At 40.6% G+C, this 20,037-nt stretch overlaps 1 protein-coding gene and 1 long non-coding RNA gene across 9 annotated transcripts in view; one reads left to right on the top strand and one right to left on the bottom strand.

The window, feature by feature from the left end:
* NSD2 (nuclear receptor binding SET domain protein 2) overlaps nt 1–10,143 on the bottom strand; it is a 147,683-nt gene extending 137,540 nt beyond the window's left edge. For 2 of the 8 annotated variants that reach the window (XM_074951821.1, XM_074951820.1), the window contains exons 1-2: nt 9,976–10,113; nt 6,467–6,627 (exon numbers count right to left, since the gene is read on the bottom strand). The gene's annotated coding sequence lies outside the window, so the exon portion shown is untranslated. Of the gene's footprint in view, nt 1–6,466; nt 6,628–9,356; nt 9,512–9,975 lie in introns of those variants that run through there. The other 6 variants (XM_074951817.1, XM_074951825.1, XM_074951819.1 and 3 more) reach the window with 5 other exon arrangements.
* Nucleotides 10,144–10,893: 750 nt separating this feature from the next.
* Nucleotides 10,894–17,223, top strand: LOC141985991 (uncharacterized). Its single transcript, XR_012639090.1, has 3 exons — nt 10,894–10,927; nt 12,874–13,116; nt 17,042–17,223. It is a non-coding gene; the product is annotated as an uncharacterized LOC141985991 (long non-coding RNA).
* Nucleotides 17,224–20,037: the final 2,814 nt, after the last annotated feature.

Raw genomic sequence — 20,037 nt, forward strand, 5'->3', positions numbered from 1 at the left:
GTGTGTGTGATAGGAAAGATTAAATATAATCTCTGCAAAATCACGAGGAAGAAGAGTTCTCTCTCACTTTGCTTAAGAAAGTCTTCTGAGTTTCACTCCTGCTGCTCAAAACAACAGGAAGCTTGACTGAAACTGATCAGATTCTCCATACTGGAGAGAAAGGAAAGACTTTGGACAGCAACAGTGGTACGAGCATAATCCAGGGAGCGGACCACAAAACAAAGGAAGGAAAGAGGAGCCCCATCTCCTCTCTAAATACCTATAGTGAAACAGCTGAACCTCCCAATCACTCCCACACAGCAAGAAGAGAGTGAGGAGAACTACTCTTTTCCAGCCCAGCAAAGGAACTTCAAATTGACCACATACTCATACCAAACAAGGCATATACTGAAGATGTGGGCATCTCCTGAAGGATCCAAGCATCGCATTCTGGTGGCAACACCAGCATGCCATTTCCCCCCCTAATTTCTGGCCACCCAAAGCTACATGGGAGCAACTACACTGGATTTCTTATTAGGGTACAGCACCTGATAAACACTATGAAGTCTCTTTTCTCTCTCCCCACCATAACCTCCCAAAATAACTGTATATGCTACATTTTTCAAGACTGTACTTGAAGCTTCCCTTATTTTCTGGGCATCCACAATAGCACCACATGACAGCGGCCCTTTCTCTAGCAAAGGAGGGTTGGATAATATAGCCTACTAATGACACTCCTCCAGTTGTCTAGAGATCGCTAGTGAATTCAATGAGGTGACTCTCTCACAAGGGCTCCAAGTATTGTGTCTGTCATATTGCTAAACCTCTACCGGTCCTTGGATGACAGACAAATTTAATCTCAAATTAGTTATCCCAGTGGTCTCCAACATTTCTTGTGGGAATAGCATACTGCTATTCCCAGAAGACTACGGCAGGCGCCCGTACCCCACCGCTGAAATGCCGCCACCGAGAAGAAGCAGTGGCAAGAAGCTCTGCCGCCTAAATGCCGCCAAGAAACGGCAACGCTTCTCAGCGGCATGGTGTCCTGCGGGTGCACAAAAATGCCCTGGCAGACACCATGGCACCCACGGGTACCGCGCTGGGGACCCCTGAGTTATCCTATTGGTGCAGCTCCTTCTCCTAATACATGTCTTGTTATGCAACTGCTGATGACATTTTTATTTGCTTAGTTCTTGGAATCTAAGCATTTTCCATCAGTAACATCCTGTACCAGGGATTTCCAATGGCAAATACACATTGTGTATGCATTTCCTTTTATAAATTTTAAATCTGCTCTAATAATTTAATTGATTATCCCCCTTGTTCTTTTACTATTGCTTAACTTCCATCAGCCTGTTGACTGGGGCTCTCTAATACTTGTCAACATGAACAGAGTAGGTTTTTACACAAGTACCTCAAATTCACAAACATACTTACCTCTCATTACTAACCAATAAGAAAAGTGATATCTAGTAGTCCAGGACCAAGTACACTGAGACCACCCTGACAGGTGTTTGTTCAATCTGTTCTTAAAAACCTCCAATGGTGAAGATTCCACCACCTACCTAGGTAACCTGTTCCACTACTTAACTACCCTTATAGTTAGAAAGATTTCCTAATATCTAGCCTAAGTCTCCTTTGCTGCAGATTAAGCCAATAACTTCTTGTGTCCTACATTCAAATGGACCCAGAGAACAACTGATCACCATCTTCTTTGTAATACCCCATATCCTTCTTCAAGTGTGGTGTCCAGAATGGGACAGAACTCCAGCTGAGAGCTCACCAGTGCCAAGAAGAGCAGAACAGTTACCTTCCATGTCTTACATATGACATGCCTGTCACCCCAAAATGACAGTACCTTTTTTCACAACTGCACCACATTGTTAGCTCATGTTCAATATGTGATTCACTATAATCCCCACATCCTTTTCTGCAGTACTGCTGCCGAGCCAGATATTTCCCATTTTGTAGTTGTACATTTGATCTTTTTTCTTCTCAAGTGTAGTACTTTGCACTTTTCTTTACTGAATTTCATCTTGTTGATTTCAGATCAATTTTTCAATTTATCAAGGTTATTTTGAATGTGCAAGTGCAAAGTGCAAGCAACCGCTCCCAGCTTGGAGTCATCCATAATTTTATAAGCAGACTCTTCATTCCATATTGCAAGTCATTAATGAAAATACTAAATACAGTTGTACCAGACAAGACAGACCCCTGCAGGATCCCACTAGATATGGCCTCCAGTTGATAGCAAACTATTGATAACTATTCTGAGTATGGTTCTTCAAGCAGTTGTTAAGCCACCTTACAGTAATTTCATCTCCAATCCACATTTCCCTAGTTTTCTTATGAGAATGCCGTAAGGGACTGTGACAAAAGCATAACCAAAATCATGATCTATCCCACCTACTGCTTCTCCCCTCTCTATTCCCCACATCTACTAGGCCTGTAACCCTATCGTTAAAGGAAATTAGGTTGATTTAGCATGATTTGTTCTTGACAAATCCATGCTGGCTATTACTTTTCAGCCTATTATCCTCTAGGTACTTACAAATTAATTGTTTGATCATTTCTTCCAGTACCTTTTCAGGAACCCAAGTTAGGCTGACTGGTCTATAAATCCCTGGGTCCTCTTTGTTCCTGTTTTTCAAGATAGATACTATGAGTTGTTCAACTACTGAGAGCCTCTCACAGGGAAAATAAAACAGTCCAACCATAGAGGAATAGTTCAAAATTAAATACACACACACTACAGGAAGTTGTAATGGAAAAGTTAACATACTAATTATGTACTCAGCAAAATAGGCAGAGGACAGATAAATACATGGTTACCTTTTATTCAATACTCAGGCAAAGTACATTCACTTGCAAAAACCCAGCACATCTGTCCAATTATTTTTTAAATATTAACATTTTACATACATGCCTGGTCTGTTAAATGTGTGTATAGAGATTTCACTATCTAATAAAGCCACCAGAAACAACACACGTGTTGTAATGATGCTCACTTTGTAATATGGTAATACTCTGGTAAATAGAAAGCACTGACTATATTCCTTTATAATGTCTCTTCAAATAAAAGCTAATTGTTGTAATGATTGCTTTGTTTCTGGTATTTATATGGCAAGGTTTTGTCAACTGGTCAAAACTTCCTAAATAAATAGTAGATACTATGTTTGCCCTTCTACAGTCCTCTGGGACCTCTCCCGTCCTCCGTAAGTTCTCAGAGATAATTACTAATGGTTCTGAGATTGTTTCAGCTAGTTTTGTAAGGACCTGAGAGTGAATTTTGTCAGGCTCTGCTGACTTGAATACATCTAACTTATCAAAATATTCTTTAACCCCTTCTTCCCCTATTCTGGCGTACATTCCTTCCCCTTGCGTTAACACAATTAACCTTTTTAGCAGAGAATGAAGCAGAACATCTCACACTTCTTGGTGCTGTCCATTATTAGCTCTCCTTCCCCACTAAGTAGTGGATCTACACTTTGTTCCTCTCTTGTTCCTAATGTTTGGCAAATCTGTAAATACATTATTAAGATAGTCTGTTTTCAGTATGGGTTACATCAGCAAAAAGGATAATTTAGAAAGTAAAACTGATTTCCATTAACAAGTACTGAGAACGTTTTCTTCAGAACTTGCTTCAAGATCCTACCCCAGTAAGATTAAGATCTGTGATGCCTGACAACTTTTGACAATGAAGTATCTCGAAGCTTACACAGGGATTTTATATTATGCCTTTATAAAACCCAAATACTATACTGATCATACTCAGTTTTTTGTTCAGCAGTATTTTGCCTGTTGGGAAAAAAAAAAAAAAGTGTTTTCAGTTCACTCATAAAAGCTACCAAAACACAACTTTTGGCAATCCATATTTCTCATAGGAAATTCTTCAATTAGAGCTGTAATTTTTCTAAAGTATTTGATTCAAAGTTTGTGGGTGCTACCATTTTTGAACTTACAGTGTAGTGATCCATATTCTAACCTTATATTCTGTACTGTTCCTCAAGGCCCATACTGGCTTTGATCTCTTAAGGATTTATATGCTGCTTCTTGTCTCCATTATGAGACTATAACCTGGGCATTCATTTCTATAGAGATAACACTCTGATTTAGCCTTTTCTGAATGCCAGTGTGGACAGTGCTTCAATAGTATATCATCAAGGTGGCAAGTTTCATGATCTCAAACCTTTGCTCCTCAAACTAATACACACTAGAATAACATTTCAAAGAACATTTGTTCACTACTTATCACAAACCTGGCAGTAAATCATTCAGGGTCTGTACACTATGACAGGAGATTATGTGCATGTACTGCTTTGTTTACCAGGATTCTTAAAATTATTAGTCAATTCCTTTATTCTTCTATCACATCAGTTTTTCCATAATATTTCAAATTGATTTTAAATATTATTTTTTAAAAGATCTTACTTAGCCCTCATCTTCTATTCCTTGAACACTGGTTCATTATAAAACACAGACAGGATGAAGACAAAAGGATAATGCTCATTTTTCTGTTTGTGATATTATCAATTGTTGCAAAAGAAAAATGGAATCTTGATCTCAGTACTTCGAATGTTGAATAAAACTACATCGTTTATTGTTTTCAAGTGTAAGTTTGTAATTTGTTGTGTATGTTTTTAATTATTGACTGGAGATGTAAATACTTAACATAAGCTTGCCACAAAAAATTCTGACAAGGGGTACAGACTGAAGCAAGTTTCAGAGGCGGGCCAGTTTCTCTGTTGAGATAACAGAGGCATCAAACTTGTGGCTACTTTAAAGACTTCACTCAGCAGACAAACTGAATGTAGCTTCTACGGACACACAAAGCAGGCTATAGATTCTAAGGCCATTATGTAAGGTCCTTTTAACCTGATTAAGAGTTCTTTATGAAGAAGTTTAAATAGTCAGACTTAAGAAAAGACTTCTGTATTTTTCAGTTAGTAGCTATTTCTTAAGTAGGCACCATGAGAGAGCATGCAGTTTAAAAAAAAATTTTTTTAAAAATCAGTTATGGGGGCAATTAGCCCTTTGGCTTTCTATCTAGGTATCTTTAATATGACTACCATCTGATGCTTTATACCTCCCTATGCATATAATTTTTCGCTTTCCTCCCATCCCTCCAATGTTTGTAATGGGAGGAATTACACCAAATAGCTACAGTCTGTGCTACAGAAGTGGAAGTTCAATTGATTTTTAGTACCAAACATCACCTTATGTTAAGTTAAAGAAAGGATAGTTGAAGTGTAGGGGGAAAAAACAATAGAAACAGGACAACAACCTGTTGGGGAAACCTTGTAACTTTACACTCTTTTAACCACCTATATAGTTTATTGCTTAGTTTCAAATTATGTCAAACACCAGTGCTTATATGTCAACTGTGCTCCAAGGCTAAGGAATTCTGCCCAACATTAGAAAGCTTTGAAATACGTATAAGCTAACATGTCACCTTTCCAGACCTTTTAGCCAGTTAAAGTAATTACAGAATACACTGCTATGAAATGTTCAGGCAGATGCTTTAAAATGTCTACATTCAATGTTATGGCCCATTATAGCATGGCCTATCTAAATAACTCCCATACAACTTTGTTATTTTTAATCACTAAAAAACACAACCACAGAAGACTTACTTTTGGTGCAATACAGTTAACAGTTATTGGTTTATGGCAAAGAGAAAACATATTTAAAATATTTATTCTTTTATTGGATACTCTTATTATATTTTTCCCTTCATAGTAAGAGGTAGCTTTTTATACACACTATAGAAACACTGATTTCGTAACCCTAACATTGAAATTGACATTTATCAGGTAAGATATTTGATGGTGAGCACACTGATGCACATTGTACGCATTCATTTATCATCAACAGGCACAGGGTATTGAGATGTGCAAGACATCTGCACTCCATAATTCTTGGGTATCTCAGTACTTTGTCCGTCTGTCCTTTTTGTTTTGAGAATGTAGGGTATAGAATAGGAACACATGACACAAAGCCCAGCATTCAGTTTGCAAGTGCATGCCACCTATCCTATCTTAAAATTTCATATATATTACAGCCCCCCTTTAAAAAAAAAAAAGTTAAGTTTCCCTACGTTAATAGGGTAAAGTCTATATGCTCATTTCAAAAGGGTCACTATCAACTTGAAATCTAGTCAGCCAAACAAAACATTAAAAGTAGTTTAAAATTTTTACTATCACATTTTCCCATTTTTATTATTTTCTCAATTTTTGTCAAATGCACAAAGTAATCTGAAATAAAAATAATTGATTTTTGTATAATTATACTTTATCTTAGGTGCTACTTGTAATAACTATAGGTTAAAAAAGTGAGAGAAGTATGATTTTGAAGTTGACAATATCTCTATGGATTGAAGGTGCGTTTCTTACATTTCAATACACTTTTCTTCCGTTTTCTTTCTGTTGTCAATCACAAAGGCCTCCCAACTATTCATTTTCTACTTTAACTACAAAATGAAACCCACCCATTCACAATTTGCTAGATATGTACATTTTTAATTTGGTTCTCCTCCCCATTTGGCCATTCATCCTTGGGTGCCATATTTCACCTTCTCTTCGCCAACTATACAGCAGAGATGTCAAGCTTTCTTCGGTGAGGACACACATAGGCTTCAAAGCCACTCCACTGACAAGAAAATAAGATGTTTGTTAGAAAAGTAGATGTGCTTATCCACTTTATTCTGCCTAAATATGTCCACTCTTCATTGGTCAAAAGATAAAAGACAATTATACATTCAGATCTCTTACGCAGGTGAACATACACCAAGCCACACAGCCATCTCATTTGTCTTAGCCTGTTATTCCTTACAAAAATGTAATGAAGCTAAAAGATTTAAATAAGCACAGGATAGTACAGTGATGAGTGTGGCACAAAAGCTTAGACAAATACGCCAACAGTCAAATTTTCTATTGAATACCAAATTTATTCCATTAGAAAGACTTCTTGAATATCAGGGTATGCATATTGCTTACATTGGCACCAGCTAAGAAGCGTTCCACAGTGCAGTGCTCAGCTCTTCTGGGGATTTGAGTTTTTTCCCTATAAGAAGTCAGATGCTTTACAGAGTTCTGTGGAGGAAATGCCTGCAATTTGCATAAGTTTGCAAGTCTTTAATATTTATACTTTAAATTTAAAATTCTGTTGTGCAATTATGTAAGCATCAAAAAGAAGAAATGACTGGAGATGGCAGGGCTGCTATAATATTTACAGCATACACAACTCTCCAGCAATCCGACCAAGGCAGGTGGAGCCTTTTGCCTCTATGGAGTACCAATAAAGTATTTTTACTTGAGCACAAGGGTCCACACACATCAGATTGCAGGACTGAGGCCTAGATTTAGATACATATTAATACTAGTGGCATGAAAGAAACACAATACATTCAAAGCAAAAGTGAGAAGTGAATGAGCCACAAACAATGGGACATAGTAACAGCTCTCTCTTTCAGGCCTGCACTGTTTTGTTGAATGCATAATTTTAGAACTCAGTAAGCCTTTTAAGCAAGATACATCATAGCCCCTTTTAAGTTCCCAGCCTAAAATAATTAAACCCCATGTCTTAGAAGCCAGAGTCTCATAGGCCTAACACAATTTTTAAGGTAATAGTCTGATATTTGAAATGATACCAAGACAAAGAAATTTTACATGATTGTAAAGATATTAAACACTATCATTTTTCATTTTCTGTAACATCATTACTGTTGGATTCTTAGTTATTTGAGAGTAGTTTAAATATAGTTATATTTTTAATTTGACTAATTTCAACTCTAAAAACTACTATGAACTGTCAGTATTAGTACTTCCCCTACACTCCAATTACCGGAAATAAAACGGTACTTATACCTTTTTGACATTTCCATTTAATTAAGGTATTGGATAAATTTATGTTTTATTAACCTGTCAATATTTGCATATTTCTAAGAGAGTGTAATGGTGGCAGTGAATGTTTATTCCCATATTCTTAACAAGAAATAACTTATTTCTACCCAAGAGGTGAAGACTATTTAATTATAAATTAATATCACCTAAAAAATTTCATCAACACTCCTTGTGGCTCTACACTGGCACATAAATCCAACATAAGTCACATTTTAGTTCTTAGTGCGTATTTGAGCACTGACTAGTACTGCTCCAAAGCAGTTTTATTCACCAAGCACATCCAACAGGTCAAATAATTTCATTAAATGGTACTGGAGAGTTTATTCAGGTACATTTGTTCTGTTTCCAAGGCACTACCACAATAAATAATAATTTCAACAATTAGTTTATAAAGATTCCACTACAACAGTATTTAGATACTGAAGAAGAGCAAATTTATTTGATCAGATTTAATAGTATTTCCCACATTTAAGGGACCTTTACTAAGCACAACAATGATACATGAACTACCAGCAAGCTGATCTTGCAAAATCCACACAAACACTTCATAGCTAACTTACACTATGGGGCTGCTGTCTTAGGTTTGAAAAGACTCAATCTCCCTTTCATAAGAGACCCTGTTTATTCAGCATAGGCAGCATTCAATCTTAAATTTAAGAATAATTATAAACCAATTTTAATGCACAAAGCAATAGGAAAATATTCAAGAAACAGGCAGTGCCTTATACCTGCCTCATGTTTGTCTAACTGGTCTGTTAGCAAATGGCCCTTTTTTCCTTAAATCTGTTTTAATACAATATCTATTTACTGCTCCTATACATTTGATAGTATTTGCCCCTCCTTTTAGCAGACATATTTTGAAAGAACCAAGTATAAATAAAATCAAGAAGTGTGGTGAATTCCCTCCCCCACTCCCAGAGCTATAACCCACAACGGATGAGCTATGACTATGGCCTTGGAAATACAAGTTCCACTGCCCCTTTTAACACACAAGTATCAATTCAAATTACGAGAGACCTATCCTCTTATACTTAATAAAGACTGAGCCAATGAGCATGTAAGTCTTGGCAGTAACATTTTATTTCCTCGTCTCTAATAGGGATCGCCTTCGCCTCCCATACAGGTCCGGAATGAACCGCAGCAGGGGTAAGTATAAGGATCATCACACCAGTCTTTGGTGGAGGAATAAATCAAACATGGCTTCCCCCTCCATACATTTCCAGAGTTACTCTCTCACTCCTGCTGCCATGGAATCCTAGTTCTACCCACAGGGAAGGCAGCAGTAGCAGCCCTCAGATGATAACACCACACACTAGTCAGTGCAATGGGGGGGGTACATTTATACCCACCACCACCATTTAACGAAGTATTTTAAAGCCTCGAGTAGATCTTTCTCCCATTTGTGTGTGCGTGCATATATATTGCACTGATTGATTTTCACCCTGGGAAGGGAGGTGACACCGACAGGCGCCTTACCCCATCCCGTCATATTTTCTCTCGCCTCCTGCAGCAGCGATGAAGAGATAGGGTGGGGGGTAACCAGAAAAAGAATGAAGCAGCAACAGCCGGGACTCCAGTCTCGGCATTGCCCCTTTCCGCTCCTCCAACACCCAAGAATCAGAGGCCCAGCTAACACCAATAATCCCGCTGCAGCCTCCGGCGGGAGGATGGGCAGGCGCTGGGGGGGAAGCCGGGGGGTGCTTGCAGGGGGCCCCGAGAGCCACCCGGAGGCGGGAGCTGAGCTAGAGGGACCGGGGAGGTTGGGGGAGCCTCCCCCTCAGCCCAGGAGGAGGCTGGGAGAGCCGGCTAAGCGGGGGAAACCTGGGCTCTCCCGAGGATCGGGAGACCGGGGGCATAACGCCGTTGGGTGATGGAGAAGCTGGGGGCCCTCCCTCCTCGCCTCAGCGCCGCGGGCCACCCCCGCTGCCAGCCGCTCCCCCTCCCTCCCCACGGCAGCGCACGGGGCCAGGGCACAGCATCCCTGCGAGCAAGCAAGGCAACCTCGCCGCCGCTCCCGCCTCCAGCCGGGGCCTGCGGTAGCGTGCCCGGGGCCTCCCCCCGCCCCAGGGACACCGGCCGGGCTCGGCCAGCTGACCTGTACTCTGGCGCATCCTCTCGCACAGGAGCCGGGCGAGGAGAGAGGCGGTGGCTCGATACCCGCGAACGGCGGCAGCCGAGAAGACGCAGCGGCAGTAACGGCGGCAGCAGCAGCGGCGGCGGCTCCGGGAATCCTGCGCGGCGGCCCCGCCCCCTCCTCCGGCCAGAACCAGCGCGAAAAATCCCCGCCGCTGATTGGATGCCGCCGCCGCGCGGCCCTTGGAGCGGCTGTTTCAAATCCCCCCGCACGGAACCGCCCGCAGACGTAGCCCAGCGGCCGGGAGCGGGGTCAGGCTCTGACTCGGGCCGCTAGCCCCCGCGACAGGCGGTAACGGGACCTTGCTTGCAAACGGCGGGGGCCTGGAGGACGGATCGATAGGGAAGCTGCCGTAGGGCACCCCTGAGTGCGGGGGGGTGGGGACTCCCGAGAACCGGGGAGGGGCGGTGTCTTGCCTACCTCATGAGTCACGGCTCAATAGACCTGAGGAGCTGCCCCTGTGAAACCCCCATACGCGTTCACCCCCCGCCCGCCAAAGGCAGAGCGACTCCCCTCAGCACCCCATAGCCTCCCCCCCCACTTCCTGCGCCCTCAAACCGCGCTAAGGGGTGGCCCCAGGCGCTGCCGTCCCTGTCCAGGCTGGGCAGCTGGGCCTCTGGGCGGCGGCTGCGCTGAGTCCCATACAGTGTTTCCCTCTCTGCAGCGGGATGGAGGGAGTCTTTCCCTTTTAAACGTCCCTGTGGCTACCCACGGCTCAGCTTGCCAGGGCAGATGCTCTGGCTCCCTCCCTACTATTTCCTCCTTTTCTGGATCCTTTTGTAGATCAATAGTCATAAACACTCTGCTGCCTCTCACCCTTGGTTATAAATTCACTCCATTTCATACCTGAGGCCTTGCCTTTCCCAAGCATTTAGACATCAGTCTACAGCTGTGGAGGATTTGGGTGTAAATAGTAAGTAGAAGGCATCGTCTCCATCATTCGAATCCAAACAACCTTAACTCTACCTTTTTGTCTTTGTCTAGACTAGGATTTAAAGGTGGGATGTTGTGTTAGCTAGTCTGTCCCTGTGCTTTAACTTGACCTATTTAACACCTTAAAGACAGCATGGATTGGCCTGGAGTCTCCCAGCATCAGTATCAATCTCTCAGTGACTATTGAAAGCAATCAGATAGATTTTAATAGGATATTTTAAGAAAATGACTCATGTTTGGGAGGGGGAAATCTCCCAGAATAACTTCAGTCAGAGTTGGCAACCCTACTTCCCTACCTTAGACTTTTAAAACATATTAAATAAGGGCTAACATCACCTTTTAAATCCTAGTGCGGACAAGGCCTAACAGTCACAATAATTGCAAAGTGTGAATGAACCCTAGCATTCATAGCATAGTTTCTTTTGAGAATTGTACACAAAAACAGTATTACCTAACTTTAACTCCTACAAAGATTAGAAACATTCTGGCCTTCCGTACAACTAATTTTAAAAAAATCCAAGACATTTTAACCACTCATGACTATCTAAAATGTATCCATATTGCCTATCACAGTACTATATAAGCATATCTGGCTATCTTTTTTTTTTTTCTTTTCTTTTCTTTCCTTGGTGGTACAAAATAATTCTACCTCTAACTAAACAAATATAATTGGAGACAAAGCTAATCTTGATACCAGATCATAAATATGTCCATTACCTCAAAACAGGAATTAATGTAATAAACCATCAAACTTCATGATGCAAAGCACATAATACTTGTTTATCCCAGGTCAAAATTTTCAAACTTTGGTTGCCTGAGTTTAGAGACCTAAATAAAAGCAACATGAATTTCAAAGCTGCTGAGAGCCCACAGCTGCTATGTAACTCAGTGGGAATTGTAAGTAAAATTTTGCACAAATTTATATTATTATTTAAAAGGTCATACACAACTCCCATTAAACTCAAAGAAAAAGCTTGACAGGGAGAAAAAACATGTAAGAACTACACTACAGGAATAACTAGATGCAATTCTGTGTCCTGTGTTATACGGAAGGTCAGACTAGATTGGGGTTCTCAGCCTTTTTTTTTTTATTTATTTTAGTAGGAGGCACCTCCTCCTCATAAAATGGGTCTTTCCAATGTAATCAAGATGGAACTGGAGTCATTAAAATGTTGATTCCAATAAAAGGGATTCTACTTTAAATAAATCAGTCTTGCTGATACTGCTGTCTAGCTGTGAATAGGGTAGGAAATCTTTTAAAAGTGCATACCTTAATAGCCACAAAGTTTTCAGGACAGTATTTCTCAATATTAGCATTGAAGAGTATGAACAGGCATTACAACCCTTGTGCCAGGTCACAATACCACTCACTCAAGTTAGCCCAGCCGCCACCTCCCTCATGTTGGCGAGGCAGCTGTGCCAAATTGGAATGAGTGGCATTGTGATCCTGTGAATGAGTGAGAAGGCTTGCCAATGCACCCTAGAAAGTTGGATGCATTTTCCCCCTCAGATGAGAACTGCTGGGCTAAATGATCTAATGGTCCTTTTTGGCCTTAAAATCTATGACTTTGATGTAAGTTTGGATTGGTTTTTCAAGTAGAAACATAAATCCAGATGCAAAGTTATAACATTAAGCACCTTGTAGGTCTTTTCAGAATTGGGGCCTTAATGTTTGCTAGTCAAGGAGAATCTACCTCTTTTAATGGTCTGTGAACTGGATGTTAAGGTTGGTGTCAGTGGTTTATATCAGTGTTTCTCAACCTATGGGTCACGATCCAAAAGTGGGTCGCAAGAATGTATAAAAGGGTTGCAACCAAACTTTAAAAATAGATCATATTTTTCATTTAATTTTTTTTAAATAGATGCTGTTTGTGCTTCACTGAATGTTAACACTATGCATGCCAATGAAGTTATTTGAATACGCAGGTGCCACCGATTAGCCAATCGAATGCAACGCTCAAAGAATTCTGGGAAAGACTGCACTGGAAAGCGGGGGTCTCACATCCCTGCCCCCGCAGCTGACTGCCTCAGAAAGGGATGTAGCAGGGACTATTGGCCCACCCGCCTATTTCTGTCATGTGCGTGGTGGCCTCTCCTGGCACCCAGTTGCATTGCAAGCGGACCACTGCTCTTGTCAGAGGACATGTTGCAACTCTGGGCGGGAAGCAGGTGAGAGAGCAGGAGATGGAAATCTGCAGGGGAGGAAGGCAAGCACAGGCAAGAGGGAGCTGCCAAGGTTTTCTGCCCAGCCCTAGCACTGTTCCCCAAATGCTGCTGGGCAACTTCAGCACTCTGGGTTCATCACCTGGCCTTGGGCTGCAGCAGCCCTGAGAGGGAGGCTGCCCCCAAGCAGCTCCTTCCTGACCTGGGGCAGCTGGTAAGCACTTCAGGGTAGGAAGGGGGATTATTCCTGCCTTGAAAAGCAAAGTCCCGAAGGGCTAGAGTCCCAGAGGAGCTGTGTAAAGGGGAGAGTCTGTGCAGGGCGCCTTTGCAGCCACTGCACCTGGCCCTCTGGCACCCTGCATGTGCCCATGCAAACTTCACCTTGCACACTGGGTGCTTGTGGTGGGGCCGGAACTGCCCATGCACATGCTAGCAGAATCACTGGGCTCTCTTGGGGGCTGAGCAAGGCTTGCTACGAAGCTGGGGGGTTGGCACACCATGTTTGGCCTTTCCAGAAAAGTTGGTAAAGTTGGACAGCTCAGGGACAGCTGGGCTCAGTACCCCACAGAGAACTGGATGCAGAGGTGGAGGCTCTGGGTCTGCGCTCTGCTGCGGGCTGGTACCCTGCTCCTGGGGAGGATGCACAGAGCACCAAACCATGGGTGAGGAAGTAAACAGGGGAGAGGTTACAGCAATTGCAAGGTTCATGACAGGGCTAAGGCTGCGTATACAAAGCAGCAGGTAGGAGGGGATGATGATGCTGCGTAATGGGTAATAAGGATGTTGGGGCCAAAACAGTTGCATATTTTCTACTTAAGCTATTCACTGGTCAGGCCTGATCATCCATGTTTACAAATGGGTCCTGGTCCAAAAAAGGTTGAGAACCACTAGTTTATATAACTCTTAACTTTGTATTTCTATAGCTTTTAATGTTCATGGGAGTTTTTACAGATGTGTTTAATGGTACATCTTCACTTGAAATGCATTTAGCAGTTAAGTGGTTAGCACTTAAAACTTTAAGTGCTAATTGCTTAGTAATGGTAACTTTAATCATCAAGTGATTAAAGTTTTAATCACCCAACAATTAAAGCTTTAATTTCAAAGTGGTTGGAGGGGTCCTGTCCATAATGATGAAGATTCATTAATAACTTTTTTTAATGACTTTTCTATGAAAACTACCCTATGCTCAAGTGTATAGAGCCCTGCCTACGAGTATGAAATTTGGAGTTCTTAAACATTTCCTGTGCTGAGAAAAAAGTGGCCAAAGAAACATGACACTGTTGTAAAATTTTAATATAGCTAAATTTGGATTAAGTACCACCTGAAAGGGTTTGTTTGTAATTTTCAAGGTCTCCTAGCATATATTAATAGCATGTTTTCAGTCAAATAATTTCTTCCAAAATTAAAATTATTACAGCTGAGTAGAAAGTAGGGCTTAAAATGGAAGTCTGAATGTAACCCTAACAAAACTGCCATGCTCCCAATCTGTGTATTTACACATAGAATTTCCTCATCTTTTCTTGTGTCTTCAGTTTTGTACAATGTTACATGGAAATATAAAACTCCCAAACTATATTATTTTTTGAGAGATGAAACACACTGGTGATTCCCGCAGGAAAACACTGAAGTGGGAAAACTAGGTTACTTACCAGTAAGTGGAATTCTACAAATAAATTGCCTACCTACTCTTGGGGGCAAATTCTGTGCTCAGTTACACTAATAAGTTGCAGACATAGACCTAGATTTATATGCAAGAGAATCACATTTTTATTCTGCACGTATTAAAATGTACAAGATCATTACAGTCAATGTGATTCTTACATTTGTTTTTTTCCCCCCTCTTCTGTCAGTATAAGAATTGGTGAAAGGATTTTACTTTCATAAGATAAGCTCAAGAAGATAGAGAGATACTTCTTATAACAAAAATGTTGTATGCACTTATTCAAATCATAAGCCTGGTCTATATTAGAGAAATTTGCACCAGTGTTAATTACATCTGTATAGTTTGGCTGTAATCTGGGTATATGAGTAAACTGCACCAATGGAAGCCCCACTTCACAGCTGTGTAATATGTCTACATAGGTGTAGTTAACACTGGTGCAAATTTCTCTAATGTAGATTAGATAATATATAATCCATTTGCCTAATAAATGAATGCAACACATTTTATGTTAAAAAGAAAAGTCTGTTTTTTTCGCTTATATCATACAAGCAAATCCTTCCATTTCTCTACACAATAGATGTTCAGCCTGATTCTCCACTGCCATCTGCCTTGTATCGTCATTTACACTTGTGCAAAATGAGCTCAAAGGAATTTTGAACTCACTTTGCACAGGTTTAAATCACTACACAGAGCAATGCAGAAGAAGCTCTTGGTATTGTCAATCAAATCTGATGCATAGTATGTATGTTTTTCAATGGTGGGGTTAAAATACTTGACGCAAAAGGCCCCTGATCTGTTTTCAGTAGTTGCAAGTTCCTGTAGTTTCCAGATCAGAGCTCTCAGTGTTTTCATTCTTTCATTTGCATTTCTTATGATTCTGAATTAGCCAATCTTTTTTTTAAAAACAGGTTGATGTTCTGGTGGCAGAACAGATCATTGGAGCTAAATGGTCTCTGACTTGAGTAGGCAATAGCATTCATTTGCTAATTACTCTTTTGTTTGTTAGTATCTGCTGTTTCATTACTCCTTACTTTCAGTTTTATGGCTATACTGTATAAAGACAGTATGACGCTAGGTATTCCTTTGTTCAATTGAAGTAACCGATTTAAACAAATGTAATGATTGCGTATTTTTCTGGAAACGTTAAAAAAATTAATTGGTCTATGCTATGGGTGGTGCAGAGTTTCACTGCCACAGTGAGACCACTAGAAGGAATTGTATATACACTGCACCATCCCTTACAAAGGTGCAGAGGGAGTGGGTCAGGCCATGGTACACTTCGGGATAATTTCGTGCAATGTTAAGTCATCATATGACAGCCAGAGAAATGCCAACTAGTGTAAGACCTCACTTTACTCAGCCAGAAATCAATATTTTAAGAAATTTAGCATTAAGTATGAAATCTTTTTATAGTCTCAAGTGATCTCAGTGAGATCACACATACTCTTCAAACATTTCATATAGTTAAAATTCACCTTTATCTCATGCATAGGAATAATGGTAGTTTTTTTCTATTATTCTTAATAACTGAAAGTTTCTTCAGTCTGAAATAATATTCTCTAATAATAAATAACACTGCATATGATTGTTTATTTGCATTAACAATCAAAATGGTTATTACATGGCATCACTATAGGACAAAAAAAAGACCATTTAGGTGCCCTAACTGAGCATTTCTATACTGTAGCTTGTGTGGATTTATTTTAAATTTAACCTTAACTCTGGATTTCCTGGATTTATAACAGTAGTTTTGATAATTACAGCCTAATAATTATTTTACTTTAAATTATTGACACATATATGCTCACTTTTAATTTCTTTTTAATATAGTATTTGTCTAGCAATAAATAAGTCAGGGTGAATTCCACGTACAAGTAATTGAGAAAAATTTTGCTTTTTTTATATCAGTAGAAGAGAGACTACCAGTATTTCCACTGTATACCATTGCCAAAGAATAAAACATTTTAAGGGTTAAATAGATTGTAAGACAATACTATTGTCTTACAATCTTCTGCAATCCTTAATGATGTTGAGCAACTCTTCATTTTGCAAATATGTTCATCCTTTCTATCTCACTGCTGAATGGTGAGGATGAGTATACCTGTTGTAAGGGTTAATTTCCCTCTTTTTAAGCATGCCATTGCCCTGTTAACGGTAATTGTTCTTTGAGTCGTTATGATCAGATTTAACTGGTTGTAGTTATGTTGATCAATTTCCTGTTTTGAGGGTTTGCTGCTCATTCTCTCAATCTGTTTGTTTTCTTCTTAGGAGGATGTCTTGGCACGCATTTTCAAGTGAATCCACTATGTTTGGGTGCTTCAATATTTGGGGGCCCAATTTGAGATGCCTATGGCCTGTTCTGCAGGGGTACCAAGACCCTCCATAAACAGTTGACTTTAATGGGAACTGTGGATACCTATCACATCTGGCTCAAGATATCTTAAATTTAGGCACCCAAAGTGGAAGGGCAGACATTTTTGAGAACGTAGGCCATACCGTAGAAAGGTCACCGCTGCTGGCACTTTTTCCCTCTTGCTGTGACTACTGAATAAAGTAGGATTTTTCTTCCCTTCCCTCCCAAATGTTACTATCCCCATCTTCACCCTAGACGTTTTTAAATCCTCTGAACTATATTGGTTTGTTTCAATGACAGTAGGTATGCCATAGCCTGTTCTTTGCAAATCACTGCAGGCATATTGCCAGCCATCCTTGTCTGGTGATTAGGATTTTAGCACTCAGTCATAGGTGGCTACTAATCTGCCTCCAGTGAGTTAGAGAGACAAGGTGGAGTGTTGTATCTGTGTCCGTCCCAGGACATTAGAGAGAGATCCTGGGACTGACACACACAGCTACAACAAAACTGCAGTGAGTTAGCCAGTCAGGTTATGCTCCTGGTCACTCTCTGTAAGAGGCTGCAGGAATGACCCGCAGGCACCTTTTATGATAATTAAGCTTCAGAGGGGTAGCCGTGTTAGTCTGGATCTGTAAAAGTGGCAAAGAGTCCTGTGGCACCTTATAGACTAACAGACGTATTGGCGCATGAGCTTTTGTGGGTGAATACCCACTTTGTCGGATGCATGATAGTTGTGTTGGTAACTCCAAATCTATAGCCATGTGATATAAATACACCACTACAAAAAAAATTGCCTCTCACCCCCATTTACCCAGCAGCAGAACTAATTACTGTCAAAGTTAAGAATGTACTTAATAGAGAAAAAGGTTTCAGAGTGGTAGCCGTGTTAGTCTATATCAGCAAAAAGAACGAGGAGTGCTTGTCACAAGTTCTCCTCGTTCTTTCAATAGAGGAAAAGTTTTAGAGTCACAATGTGCCCAGCCACTGTTTGGGTGCTTATGGAGGAGAGTGCACAAGAAGACTCCACACCTTGCTCTTCCTCACACAGGCTCTGGGGACGATTGCAGTTCCTCCTATCACCCTCATTGGCACTAGCAACCCAAAGGGGTATGGTCATGATTCTCAACTCTTCTGTAATGGCCAGAGTATCTGGCTAAAAACGAGGAGTACTTGTGGCACCTTAGAGACTAACAAATTTATGTTGCATTTGCTGAACGGGTTTGGTTATCTGGATCCTCTGCTGGAGCTACCCCCTGAGGGGGTGGGCATCACACCACCCCCAAGGTGGGACAATGGAAAGCCTTTTATCCTTAAAAGATGCGTGAGGCAGAAATTCAGATGTAGTTTGGAGTGATTCAGATTCAGTGTAGTTTGGAGTGATCTCTTTCTTTTTCTCTATCCATTTCTATCATTTTTCCCCTGTTGGTTTCTCCTTTTGCTCTCTGCCTTTTCTCTCCAATTCCTTTTCACATTGGCCTGACTGTGGATCTGTCTACCCTACAAGCGCTACACATGCAGTGCTGCAGCAGTGCTGTAATGCAGACACTTTTATAGTGACAGAAGAGGTTTTTCCATAACTAGTGAGATGCAGTAGATAGATGGATAAAGAAAAGGAGTACTTGTGGCACCAAATAAATCTGTTAGTCTCTAAGGTATCACAAGTACTCTTTTTTTGTGTGTGAATACAGACTAACACGGCTGCTACTCTGAAACCTGTCATTAGATAGATGGAAGAATTCTTTGTTAATGCTTTGAATTTTGCCCCCAGCAGAGTATACAAAGACTACAGAAGGCCATTTCTCTGTTTTGCATGTTGAGGGAATGGGCGCTTTTCTTTTTTCTGGCTTAAGATTGGAAAAGAAACTGGGTAGAGCTATATCCTGGTTGACGTGGAAGCAAGATACAACTTCAGGGAGGAACTGCAGTAGCAGCATCTAAAAAGTATTCTCTTTGGGCAAAAAGAGTCTGAGGCAGGACAGAACTGCCAGTTTGCTACAACTCTCACTAAGGTTATAGAATCAAGGGAAATTATTTTCTGTGTAATAGAACGATTCCCAGAAGCTCAAATGAAATTCTGCACTATGTGCAGAAGATCAGGTTAAAGTTGTAAGAGGAGACCAGATATCTGATCAGTAGCCCAAGCCTCATGTAACACACTGATCACAGGACTGAGATATTCGAGACTAGCTTCAAATGATAACTATGCATCCTCTGAATGCTGCTACTTGTATTCATTGGGCCTGTTCCAACTCCCATTCTCTTTAAAACTCACCAAAACTCTTTTGCAGGAATTCTAAGATGGAAACAATAAAATTGCCTGCTCTTCTAGTGAAGTGAAGACATCTATGTAATTGTGACTGTGACTATATGTAATATAGAACATGCTTTATATAAAGTGCCACACTTTACATAATTCCAAAGTTAAAAAACAATAGAAAGCAATTTCTGTTCTTAATGGTTTTTAATAAGTTACCCATTTAAGAAATCACATTTAAACTTCCTGTAACTCCAGCTGCCTATTTCTGTTCCTCCTTTGAAAGGTATGAGTAAAATATTTTTTCAAAAAATCATTCTGTTACAAATATACTTGTTTACTATGTGTATTCTGTATCAAGTATTCTTTTACTGGTATTTTACAGGTTTGTTCTGAGTTCTCACTCACGCATTCTCCGGGGGCAAATCCTTCAATCTCTGGCTGCCTTTGGGACGGCTCCATTCATACATCTCCATGCTTTTAGGCCTGATTTGTAGAGGCATTGAGTACTCACAGCTCTCAGTGCCCTCCTATGCAAGTTGTGGGAGCTCAGCACCTCTGAAAATCAGCGTCTCGCTTTTCTACCTATTCACAAGCCTGGCTTTTCTTGCAGTTCGGATATCCACTCTGTTTTAAGGGTGCAATAATGATAAAAAT

This window comes from Natator depressus, chromosome 4, assembly GCF_965152275.1.
Source record: "Natator depressus isolate rNatDep1 chromosome 4, rNatDep2.hap1, whole genome shotgun sequence".
Classification (NCBI taxonomy): domain Eukaryota; kingdom Metazoa; phylum Chordata; order Testudines; family Cheloniidae; genus Natator; species Natator depressus.